The sequence below is a fragment of the Neoarius graeffei genome, chromosome 17, assembly GCF_027579695.1.
Source record: "Neoarius graeffei isolate fNeoGra1 chromosome 17, fNeoGra1.pri, whole genome shotgun sequence".
Lineage (NCBI taxonomy): Eukaryota > Metazoa > Chordata > Actinopteri > Siluriformes > Ariidae > Neoarius > Neoarius graeffei.
Genome location: NC_083585.1, coordinates 17,145,522 through 17,158,048, shown reverse-complemented (window position 1 = coordinate 17,158,048; position 12,527 = coordinate 17,145,522). Strand labels below are relative to the sequence as shown.

The 12,527-nt window shown below is 42.4% G+C and overlaps 1 protein-coding gene across 3 annotated transcripts in view; it reads left to right on the top strand.

Moving 5' to 3' along the window:
• jam3a (junctional adhesion molecule 3a) overlaps window positions 1-12,527 on the top strand; it is a 98,401-nt gene that overhangs the window by 81,536 nt on the left and 4,338 nt on the right. The window lies entirely within an intron of this gene.

Here is a 12,527-nt window from a genome sequence, read left to right as displayed (position 1 = left end):
AGAATAGTACAGACCTTACCTGACTCCAGTGGAACTGTACGTCGGGTGAAGCTGCAGAAGAAAAACAGCACCCTGGAGAGATCTGTGCATAAGTTATGCCTATTGCAAGAAGCTGTATAAAGACAATGGACAACCTGATAAAACAGAGGAGTGATTTTAGTTAAAGATAACCATTTGTAGTCTGTTGATGTTTTAAATTTGATGGCTCTTAGGGTGTATTCAGACCAGGATAGTTCGATAGTTCACTTGCTTTGGTCCGAACCAAATGTTTTTTTTATTTTTTCATTTTGGTGTGGTTCGCTTTCACACTGTACATTTTAGTAAGTGGACCAAAATCTGTCAACAAAGCCACGCGCCCTGAGGTCGTTCAGCTATTGGTCAGAGACGACACGCGCACAAAGCGTTAAGTTCAAAAGTAGTCATGGAGGCTTCCCGTGCTGTTATTCTTTTTAATGTCATCAAAGCTATATGTTTTTTCCAGTTTTTACTGTTTTCACAATTGTGCGATTACTATGCTGTTGTACAAGTAATTTATCAACGACGACGACAAAGGGCAAGGCGGCTACGGAGGATAGCGCTGATGAGCGCACATCATGTTGTGACAGTTCTGGCTCTTCACGCAATAGATTAATTTCTTTTTTTGCGTCGCTAGTACTGCCACTTTTTGAAAGAATGTCCCTGATTTTAATGTAGGTCTGACGGAGTTTCTTCACTTTTAGCCGACATTGTTCTGGGGAGCGTGTGAACCCCTCCTCCTTCATTTTCTCACTGAATACAGCAAACACGTCGGCATTTTTGTGTGTTCTCTCCAAAAGCTCAGATATGTGGAAATCTGCCCATATATCCACAAGGGTGCGTGTTTCTTCCTCGGCCCACGTTTGCCCCCTACTCATTTTTTGTACTCGCCTACCACTGGTGACTGAACGACCCTTGACAACCGAAACAGTGTTTGCACTTTGCGGTGGAGTGTCAAGACTCTGTTTCCCATAATGCTTGACAAACGACGGAAGCTCCCGAGGTACAAAAAAGCAAAACTGTCAGATTAGGTCCGGTCTGTTTTCACACCTCCAAAAGATCCGCACCAGGGTTCCTTTGGTCCGGACCGAGTCCGACCTTGCAGCTCGGTCTCGGTCCGCTTGTTTGGTCTGGACCAGAGTTCGGTGGTTTGTATTCAGACCAACCCAAAAGGTCCGGACCAAGGGAAATTTGGTTCGTTTGGTCGTTTGGTCCGGACCAAACAACGTAGGTGTGAATACGCCCTTAGTTTTTTAGTTAAATTGATAATTGTCTAATCTTACAGTTTACTCAATTAGGGGCCGGATATGTAAGAGCCATAAACCAGTAATGGTAATATATGCAGAAAATATGTATAATGTATAGTTGCAATTTATATTTTGTTTGATGCATAGTAATGACATAGTGTAATTTATAATAGGCTATTTAGAAAATGATAATGTGGATATAAAATGTATTAGTGACGCTCCCTTAGATTGATGATGTAACAGAGCATGCACAGATTCAGTCAGTTTAGTGAGAGCTGCGCAAGGCACGGGAGCATAAAGTTTTCTTACCGTGTGACTCGTGTGCCATGTGACAATTGTAACATTTTGGAATTCCAACTAAAGACTCCTAAAACTGAAGACTACCTCTCATGTCATGCGCGTGAAGAATTACTGTGTCTGCAGCTCACAAGTGGTACATTTGGTAATGAAACAGAGTGCCATTATAGATGGTGACTAAACAATAAAGTGATGTCTGTAAATTCTATTGCACTTTGAAAATTGCATGAAATTTAATCAATACCTACTTTACAATGATTTAAAGTGTGCGTACATTTTATTGGGACACCCTGTATATTTAAATGTTATTACTATGCATTTGTTGATAGAATGAGCAAATGAACAAAACTAAAATATATTACTGACATTAAATAATGAAATCACACCTGCTTCAATGATTTCAGCATTGTCAGTCCAGCCAGTCTTAAATTTTGGAAGGAGGATTGCTGCAGAGAGAAGTTCCCGGTCCTCCATCATCCCTCCAAAACGCTTCTGGACACCTTGCTGAAGCGCCTTGATGAGTGGCAGACACACCTTGGTGGACGCTTCCTGCCTTCTCAGTTTGGACTGTAATTCATAGATGACTGGGAGCAGCCACCCAAGGTGTGTGTTGCTCTCTGACTGGAGGATGTTCAAGGCCTTTACCACTGGCCTCATCACGGAGCAGAACTCGTCCAGAAAAGCAATTTCTGCCTGACTCAACCTGTGCAAGATAAAATAAAACACATAAAACTTAAGTTTCTTACAAAGAAGGCTTTGGATTTTGCAGCCATATACAAAAAGAAAATATATATTCTTGAATCAGCACTGTGTTTATTCATCATGAATTATGACAATTAAATATTTTCAAAGTCAAAAACACTCACATTTTCAGTTCTTCGCACACACTCCTGATGGCACCCTCCCCTTGTTCTTTTATGATGCGTATGATTCTCTCCACAGCCATGTATGTTGAATTCCATCGTGTCTTATTAGGTCGGATGAGCTGAAGACTACATTTATCTTCCACAACTTCTGCTGCGGTGTGCGAGCGACCTGACTTATTCCACAGACGTTGGCATTTGCCAAAAGCAGCACGTGACAGCCTCTTGTAGGTGTCATTCTTGGTCTCGGCAATGTCAGCATCTGTTGTGGCAACCAAGTTAAGTAGGTGGCATGCACATCTTTGATGTTTTGGCAGCTGGTACTCCAGGCCATTGTCTTCCTCTAGGATGCTGAATGTGTCATGGAATAGAACATCATCATCCAATTCCGAACAGTCCTGGTCTGACTCTGCATCCTCATCCTCCATCTGGCTCTGCTCACCAAAAACACAGAAGGCCTTCACAAAATTTGAGCCACTATCTGTGGTGGTTCTAACCACTTTCCCCCATATTCTATAATTGCAGTGGATGTCATCCAGCACACCGGCAAGCAGATCAAAGGTGTGTGACCCTCTTAGCCTCTTGCATGCCAACACAGCTGATCTCCTTTCGAAGGTCTCCTCATCAATCCAGTGGCATGTCACACCTATGTAGCTTTTCTGGTGGGCAGACCAACAATCTGTTGTAGTGGCGACATAATTCACATTGCTGAGGTGTGATCTCATTTTGGTCTTCATTTCACAGGCAGCTTCGGCAATTTTGTTTTTAACTGTGGGTCTAGAGAGCACTTTGTATTGAGGATTCAGTGCTGCAGTGAAGTCTTTAAATGCTGGCTGTTCAACCAAAGAGAAGGGGTGGTGACCTTCGCAAATAAACCTGATAAGGAGCTGTCAACTGTCCCTTGAGATACATGGACTGCACCACCCACCGCAAGTTTGGCCTGGTTGCCTGGTAGCTTGCTCTTACTTTTGCCTCCTTGCTCCTGTGGCAATTTCCATGCACATGCACTAAAATCAGCCAGCTTTGATGGATGCTTTCTCTGTGAATACACAATACAAGGAGGTAAAGAATAGTTAGGTGATAGTAGGCACACTCATATTTAAAAATAAATCAAATCAAGTTTATTTGTACAGCGCTTTTAACAATAAACATTGTCGCAAAGCAGCTTTACAGAATTTGAACGACTTAAAACATGAGCTAATTTTATCCCTAATCTATCCCCAATGAGCAAGCCTGTGGCGACGGTGGCAAGGAAAAACTCCCTCAGACGACATGAGGAAGAAACCTTGAGAGGAACCAGACTCAAAAGGGAACCCATCCTCATTTGGGCAACAACAGACAGCCTGACTATAATATTAACAGTTTTAACAGGTATAACCCTCAACTGTCCTCATGGGGCCGTCCTTCACAGGAGTGGGGCGATAAAACTCCGACCAGACACAGGGCACCAGGATGGATCAAGCAGGTCCGAGGGGCAGAAGAGGCCAGCATCTCAATCCCAGGATCAACATGTAACTCAGAGGGACAGATGGGGGGGGGGGGGGGGGGGGGAGAGAGAGAAAGAAAACACGTTGTTAGGTATGCCCTAAAAATGACAAGTATTAAATCTGTGTGGTAGGCTCGCAGAGACGAGAGTCTTTACATCAGGCATAACACACAATGGCATGTTAATATGGTAAAATATATCATGACCTGCTCTGGCTGGATGCTTGATTGGGTGATGGGAGCACACTCCTCAGCAATGATGAGATGCAGATGGGACCCTTAGGCCTGGCCAAGACAATTCAGTTACATTTCACCGGGTCTGGGACATGCGACAGAATGTCTGACGGCCGATTCCCTGCAGGCTACGATAGCCAGTCGAGGTCCCCACCGTCTCCACCAAAAGATTTCCTGTTGACTCCATGTAACTCAGAGGGACAGATTTGGGGTGGGGGGGAGGGAAAGAAAACACAGGTGGTTAGGTATGCCCAATGTCACCTGAATAAGTAGGAGCAGTACACATATTGCACCGAGTACAAGCAGGGACTCCGGCAACTAACTATGACAGCATAACTAAAAGGAGAGAGCCAGAAGGTAACACAGGCATGAGGGAGCCCCGGGACATAAAGCAGCCAGCCACTGCACCGTCAACAAACTCGAGTGAGCAAGCGAGTGGGGACTGACAGCATCCATACATCCCAGTTTACCAAAACACTCTATGTCTGAGGACCCTCCAGATCTACTCCTTTACCTCATAAACACCATTAACAAAAGGCTTGACTAAACAGATATGTTTTCAGCCTAGAAAAAAAAAATAATAAAAATAATAATAAATAATAAAAAATAATATTTAAGATTTAAGAGCTACAATTGTATGTAGGCCTATTCTAGAACAATCATACCCTTATGAAAAAAAAACTATTTTAAAAACTGCAGTTTTACTGTAGTAATACTGCAGTTTTCGGCAGTGGTCAGCATATTGGACACAAAAATATTGCTAACATACTGCATTATGCAGAATTTCGGACACGAAAATATTGCAATCCTGAAAAAAAAAACTAGCCTACAGTAAAAATGCAGGGTTTTTTCCCATCATGTTGCTGCACATACCGGTAAATGCAGTCTTACAGGAAATAGACATAAACCGCGGCAAACTGAATGTGACAGCACTACCATTTAATTCCTCTAGAAGGAGCTGAAGTTATGCGATAATGAATCTAGGAGCTGTTGAATGTTCGCAGTTGCGCAAAAACCCGACACAAGCCAATGTTATTCTGTGGTGATCGCTCGGCTGCCAGGATATCACAGGAAAAAAAAAACTAGTAAAGTCTCTAAAAATTAACTGTCTTGATGGTGTAGTCTACTTATTTGGCATCACTCTTCAAAACCATCCATTTCGTTTAACGTCACATTTAGCGAACATGCAAAGCTTGCATTCTCAACCAATCCATAGCCTACTTTTGATTATCAGACTACCACTGTCCACTCGAAACTAGTGCAGTAAATAGAACTATCCTGTAGCCAACATAAATAAAGATAATTTATTAAGAGACCAATCGCAAAGTCCTGCATTCTTTTTATTTCTGACTGTCCTCTAAAGCCGATTTTAAACGTGAGGTGATTAATTTCCCTTACCCTTGCTACTTCAAGTTTGAAACGTTAGTGATCTGGATGGAAAATAATTGGTATCAAGCCAGATTGTGCTTAACAGCGTAATGTGTTAACCAAACAACAATAAATATACCATTTAGGTATAATAGGCAAAGCATATAGGCCTATAGCCTACTTACCACCACATGCTTTCGTAGATTCAATGTCGAGGTCTTGTACGCTGAAAGCTCGGTTCGGCGGGGCAGACGCATTTTACATTGCATGATTATGTTGTTGCCTTTTTTGCGTTTAAATGCGAATAGGTCATCAAGGTTTGGCCAAGGGTTGCTATGGCTTTTCTCTCCAGAATTTAATGCATCTTCTTCTGGTGCTTCATCCTCCATCATCTCCATATCTGGCTCCGCACTAGCCATCTTGTTCCAACGCCTTCATCCAAATTGTGTGAAACAATGGAATTACCACGCGCAAACCAGCGCATTGCAATTTCCTTTCAGTTCCGGCAGATCCCCCCCACCCCCCGCATTATATTTTCCCCCTATCAATATTTACTCAGTAACGTGGGTGGCTTCCAATGTAGCGAAGTAAAAGTACTTGGCTTAAAATGTACTCGAGTAAAAGTAAAATTTACCTATTTCAAAAACTACTTAGGGCAGCACGGTGGTGTAGTGGTTAGCGCTGTCGCCTCACAGCAAGAAGGTCCGGGTTCGAGCCGCGTGGCCGGCGAGGGCCTTTCTGTACGGAGTTTGCATGTTCTCCCCGTGTCCGCGTGGGTTTCCTCCGGGTGCTCCGGTTTCCCCCACAGTCCAAAGACATGCAGGTTAGGTTAACTGGTGACTCTAAATTGACCGTAGGTGTGAATGTGAGTGTGAATGGTTGTCTGTGTCTATGTGTCAGCCCTGTGATGACCTGGCGACTTGTCCAGGGTGTACCCCGCCTTTCGCCCGTAGTCAGCTGGGATAGGCTCCAGCTTGCCTGCGACCCTGTAGAACAGGATAAAGCGGCTACAGATAATGAGATGAGAGATGAGAAAACTACTTAGAAAATTACAAATTACTCATAAAAACTACTCAATTACAGTAACGTGAGTAAATGTAATTCGTTACTTTCCACCCCTGTCAGTAATACACATTTTGTAATTTCGTTCAATTTTACCAGAGTCACCAGCAGGGGATATTGTGCTCTCAGAGCACTCTTGTTTTTCTTTCGACGCGCCGCGATTTAAGATCAGAGTATGCTAGTACGCTGGTCTGAGTTATCACTTTTTCACAACTGGAAATGAGCCAGTTGTCATACGTATGAATCTGGAATGATGCAATAGTGCAAGTGTATTGAACTCTTCCTGATTTTACATGCTGTCATGCCCTGGTTGCACTATTGGTCCCACTCCAAAAAAATGTCATGTCTAAGCTCCTATTAGATCATGTTAGATATTTATCACAAAAAGCACAACATGCCGTAATAGTGTTCATATAGGACTAGCTTGGGGAGCATAATGATTTTTTTTCTGATCTATTTCCAGGTGACCACAGTCACCGAAAGCCTCCCATTTGGCCATATGCCATGTTGAATGCAGATATAGGACCAGTTCATAGTGTTGCCTGTTTTGGCATATCCTCTAAATTTCTTGTTGGTTGGACTATTAACAGATGATGGTTTAAACGTGTAGTAAGATTCAAGCTGCATGTTGAATGTCCGTCTCACCAGATGCATGGTTCCGTATGTGACATTTTCCGTAAACAGCTTTAAGTTATTTCTAGTTGGCTGCTGTGTCCCAACAGGTAAGAACTGGAGTCATTCAAAATGCTCTCTGAGAAGGCGGAGTCTAACATATATATGTATAAGTGTAATACACAGACTTCTGAAACACTGAGAATTTTAAGATGTGCCATTTGGCCAAAGTTCATTCGACTGTTTTCCGTAAACATCTGTCACATACGGAATTTTGGTTGCCTCTGTAACCGATTCTGCTGAAATTTCAAGTTTTGCCACAAATAAAGTGTGTTATTACCGTGCTTGGATCATTGACAAGCCGAGGTAAAGTGAATTTTAGAAACATTGAGTTACTTCTTGTTTGAAGCAGAAGAGCCTTCTTGTTGCTTCATTCAGATGCCTGGATAATGTGCGCTCGGTCCCGTTAAGCTCTCACTCCCTGTGATTTTGTTAACTTTTTAGGGTATTAGGAAATCAAAAAGTATAGTACTGGGTACAGGGTGTCCGCGGAGTCTAAAAAAGTCTAAAATTACACATTTTCAATTTTAGGCCTAAAAAAAGTCTAAAATACAGAGATATTTTGCACTGTTGGTCTAAAATCTCATTTGGGTAATTTTAAGACCTAGGTTACGTGCAGAATTATTCTGCACGTAGAAAATCTTCCCGGAAGTTCCTTTCAGCACCGAGATGTCACCCGGGATTGGTTGGCATCTCGGTGCTGAAAGGAACTTCCGGGAAGATTTTCTAGTTTCGGTTGTGTTGCCAGATTGGGCAGTTTTAAGTGCGTTTTGGTGGGTTTTGAACATATTTTGGGATGGAAAACATCAGCAGTATCTGGCAACACTGCCGGTGGGAAGATTTCCTGGTTCCAGTTTACGGCGCTGACTCAGTTCGTGCAATAGAGATCTTGCAGTCACGTGACCGGAAAGTACACAGCCGCCATCTTGTCGGTAAAAAACACAGCTGAATACTGCTGCACTCGTGTACAGAATGGATCAATTTCAACCGACGGACTACACGGCTCATTTTTCTAATGAATAGATAACTAGATATATGTCTAAAATAAACGATCTACAGATTAGTGACCCTTATGGCTTACCGGACGTAGTTTTCACGACCGTGTCAGTGGATATTGAACTGCCAGAGGTGGAATACCCAGACGTGTATAATTACCTCATTAACTTTCCCTCGCTCTTCAGTGGTGAAGCACTGCGTGCTTATAAATCTCTGGACAGTTATCTTTACAGAAATTCAGGATTTGTCAGCGACTCAGATGTGGCATCTTGTAAACAAGAAAATAATCCTCATTGGACGGGTAAGTCACTTAAGTATTGAGTATAGCACTGACCAGCCGATTATAGAATAGAATAAGATAATTCCAGCTGTAATTCCAAATCGTCCGTCTTGTTTACCATGGATCTGGCGTTGGAGAGATAGAGGCTTGGCAGTGGAGGTTTGAGTGGCTGGTTTCTGAGCTTAGTCAACAGGCCGGCTCTGCAGCCTCGCTTTTGCTTCCGCTCCCGGCGCCGCCTCCTTCGCTTTGCTTCTGATAACAATCCACGGAGACCCCGCTGGTCTCGCTATCTCGTCCGGAATGTTGTGCATGCGATTGAAATCGCTACAAACCGTCATTTTCTGCTGGAAACCAATGTCCAGTAAGTCCATACGGTTGTAGTGGATATTGAAGTCCAGTACAGACGAACAACACGCAAAAATACACACAAAAAACATAAAAACCGTGCACAGGTAGGGAGAGCTTGTAGCCGCAGCCGTTGTAGTAGAATTGTATATAGTAGGGTTTTCCAGAAGAAAAGGTAGAACCAGAAGTAGAAGGCGGAAAATGGCGTTTGACCGACAAGATGGCGTCTGTCACAATCTGGATCAGCTGTGACGTCACATGCAAGTGCTCCATTGCTGGTGTTGCGTAGGCTACCGTGTAAGCTCTGTCAATTTCAGCGACAAATTAAAAATGGAAGCGGATGAATTGGTTCCTAAAAGAACTAGTAAGGGGTCAGTCATCTGGCATTTTTTGGATATCGCAAGGAGGATGTGGAACAGCAAATGCCAATTTGTAAAGTGTGCAAAGAAACCTGTCATCACGAAAGGCAGCAGCATGACAAATATGTTCCATCACCTGAAAACTCACCCGGTACAGTATGCAGAGTCTCTTAAACTCCGAACTACTTGCCCACGAGCTAAACCCCCCCCCACAAGCTAAACAAATGACCATAGCGGCCTCGTTCTCCAAAGCCACCCCATATGAGAAAACGAGTCAGAGATGGAGAGCTATAACGGATGCAATCACTAACTTCATTGCCGAAGACATGATCCCAATTAGTATAGTGGAAAAACCAGGCTTCCAAAAATTACTAAACACACTCGATCCCAAATATGAGTTGCCTGGTCGCAGACATTTTACAGAGAAGGCAATACTGGAATTATACACATCTGAGAGGCAGAGCCTGAAAACATTCAGTTCAAAAGTGTGCAAAGAGAAAAATGATGTTTTGCAGATCTCTCTCTTCTCTCCCTCAATCTCTCTCTCTATTGTGAATGTTCCAGTGGTTCTCAGTAGTCAGGTTAATAGCTTGGAGATCTATTTTTTAAAATAATTTAATGAAAGAGCACTTTTCTTATTGAGGCTAAATGTCTCTCAGTGTTGAGCTTGCACTTTATTGATTTGAGCTCTGAGCAGCTCTGTATTGTATTGCCCCTTTGTTGCAATTTTCAAGATTGTTTTTGCAGTTTGTGCCACATCTTTGAATAAAAATAGTCTTATTTCAATTCAATTGTGATTAATCACCAACATGACAATTTAAAATGTGTTGTTGAAAATAGGGATGTCCCGATCCGATCACGTGATCGGAAATCGGGCCCGATCACGTGGTTTCAGACTCGATCGGAATCGGGCATTACCTCCCGATCAGGGATCGGATATATATCTATATAATATATTCTCATTTTTAACACATCAATAGCTATGCGTTGGCACAGAGTGAGACCAGACCTCTTGTCTCAACACAGCAACATCAACACGTGCGGCATGACATCACTTTGTAGCAGAGACGCTATTGGTTATTGGCTGCCCGTTGCCGGCAAAGTTGAACACGGAAGCAGTTCGAAGCGGAAAGCAAAGCATGTCTGCAGTGTGGCAGTATTTCAAAGTTGATGACAACATTGCCATAGCAAACTGTGAAATATGTAAAGTTGGAATTTCAAGGGGTGGACAGGAAAGGGCCGCATTTAATACAACAAACCTGATACGACACCTGAAAAACAAACACCCGACACAATACAGCGAGTTTTTAGTGCTGTTGCAAACGTGTTGGATGACAAAAACAGGCTCAAACCTGAAAGGGCAGAAATGCTTGTTTTCATCAAGAAAAACGTTCATTTCCTTAATTGAAATTACTGTATACCACTGTGAGATGCGTTCTTAAAAGCAAATTACTGGCACTGTGGCAGTTTTTTTTTTTTAATTTGTTTACATTCCTGCCAGGTATTCCTGCCTATTTTAAGGTTATGTTTTTAATTTGTTATTTATTGTTCAAACTACCTCACGTAAGTGCTCTGTTTGCTAACGGAGTTGTTGGATGTTAAAATAAGGTGTTAAATAAAAAAAAATGAGGAACATCCTGGATCCGTTTCTTTCCTCGTCTTTATTATTTTTTATGGATTATAAGAAGTATCGGATCGGGACTCGGTATCGGCAGATACTCAAAATCAAATGATCGGTATCGGATCGGAGGGCAAAAAAACCTGATCGGGACATCCCTAGTTGAAAACCACCTGTAAAGTTAACCAAGAATGTTATTTAATCTGCAGGGATTGTAGTGAAAACAGTAAAGAGTAAAAGTTAGATTTCATGGGGTCCTTTAGAGGAGATTTCAATATATCGATATATATATCGTGAAATGGAGAAAATGTATCGGGATATTCATTTTTTCCCATATCGCACAGCCCTATTGTCATGGTTTGTAGCAAAATGGGCAAATGCAAGTTTAACGACTGCTGGCTTGAACGCAGTGATTTTGTAGACTGGTTAAAACGTGTACCAAACAATCCGTTTGAGGCGTACAGTACTGCACATTGTGCAAAAGAACACTCAAATTCAGCACCCTGGGTGTAAAGGCACCAGAATCGCACGCGAAAGCGGAGAAGCACCAGGCTGCCCATAAAAGTCTGCAACAATCGCATGCCATCACTCAATTTTGTTCACCGTTGTCAGGTCCAAGCACATCTCGAGACGGTGTATCAGCTAACTCCGTGCAAACTGTAACGTTACAACACACAAACCGTACGGAATCGAATGCCTCATCCTCAAGTGATTTGCTGGATGTCTTTGGCTCCACTGCAACTTAGTTCCTCATTAATGCAAGAGCGCACCCTAGGGATGTAATGAGTTCATTGGTGAATGATAATAAATTTTGTTATTTCGAAAGTAATTCAGGCTCTCCCAATTTTCTTTATTTTTTTGTGGGTACATGCAAGGACGTTTCAATTTTACACCTTGTGCAACATAATTGGGACCAACAGCATGACCAGAGCCGTAAGCACTCTCATTTTGTGTCAAGGTGACTGGAAAATGTTTGGAGTTCATTAATATGACAATAAATTCTACCGCTGTATGTCCAACTTAAAGGTAGACTCCCTTCAGATTTTTCAAGTTAAGGTCATAAAAAGAATTTTCCCCGACACCCAATTATTTTTGTTTAGTGGACCGAAAGCTACTGAATTCGAATCACAGACTTTGAAATTTTATTAGGTTTTTTAAAAAAATAGAACAGTTAACGAATTTAGGGCCATGTGGCCTTAAATTCTCCTCTGTTTTTTTTCCTGCTTCACCATGACCCAATTCAAGATACTACGTCATGCATCACGTGGTGGGCTTTCCCCATTCACGCAAGGCATTGTGGGATACAAATTTGAAACAGGAGAGAAAAATGGAGGACGCGAGTGTGCGAATGAAACGTGAAAGACTGACTGACTACAGTAATGGAAAGAAAGCAAGAAGAAAAGACATTGTTATATACGAAGGAAAGGAAACGCAGGACCAAACTAATAAATATCGGCGCTCAGCGAGCACCTCGGTGTGATCAGCTGTTCGTTTAGCGACAGAATGATGGAACTGTCAGTGCACGCTCAAAGGTAAACCTGTGCATGCGCACACACACACACGGACTTCCTCTGTCTGCTTGACTTCATGAAGCGAGCGATTTCATGCACATTATTTGCTTTAATCCCCTCAAATTAAATAACTTCCCAGCCACAGAATGGCCTGATATTTTGTGAGATATTACAG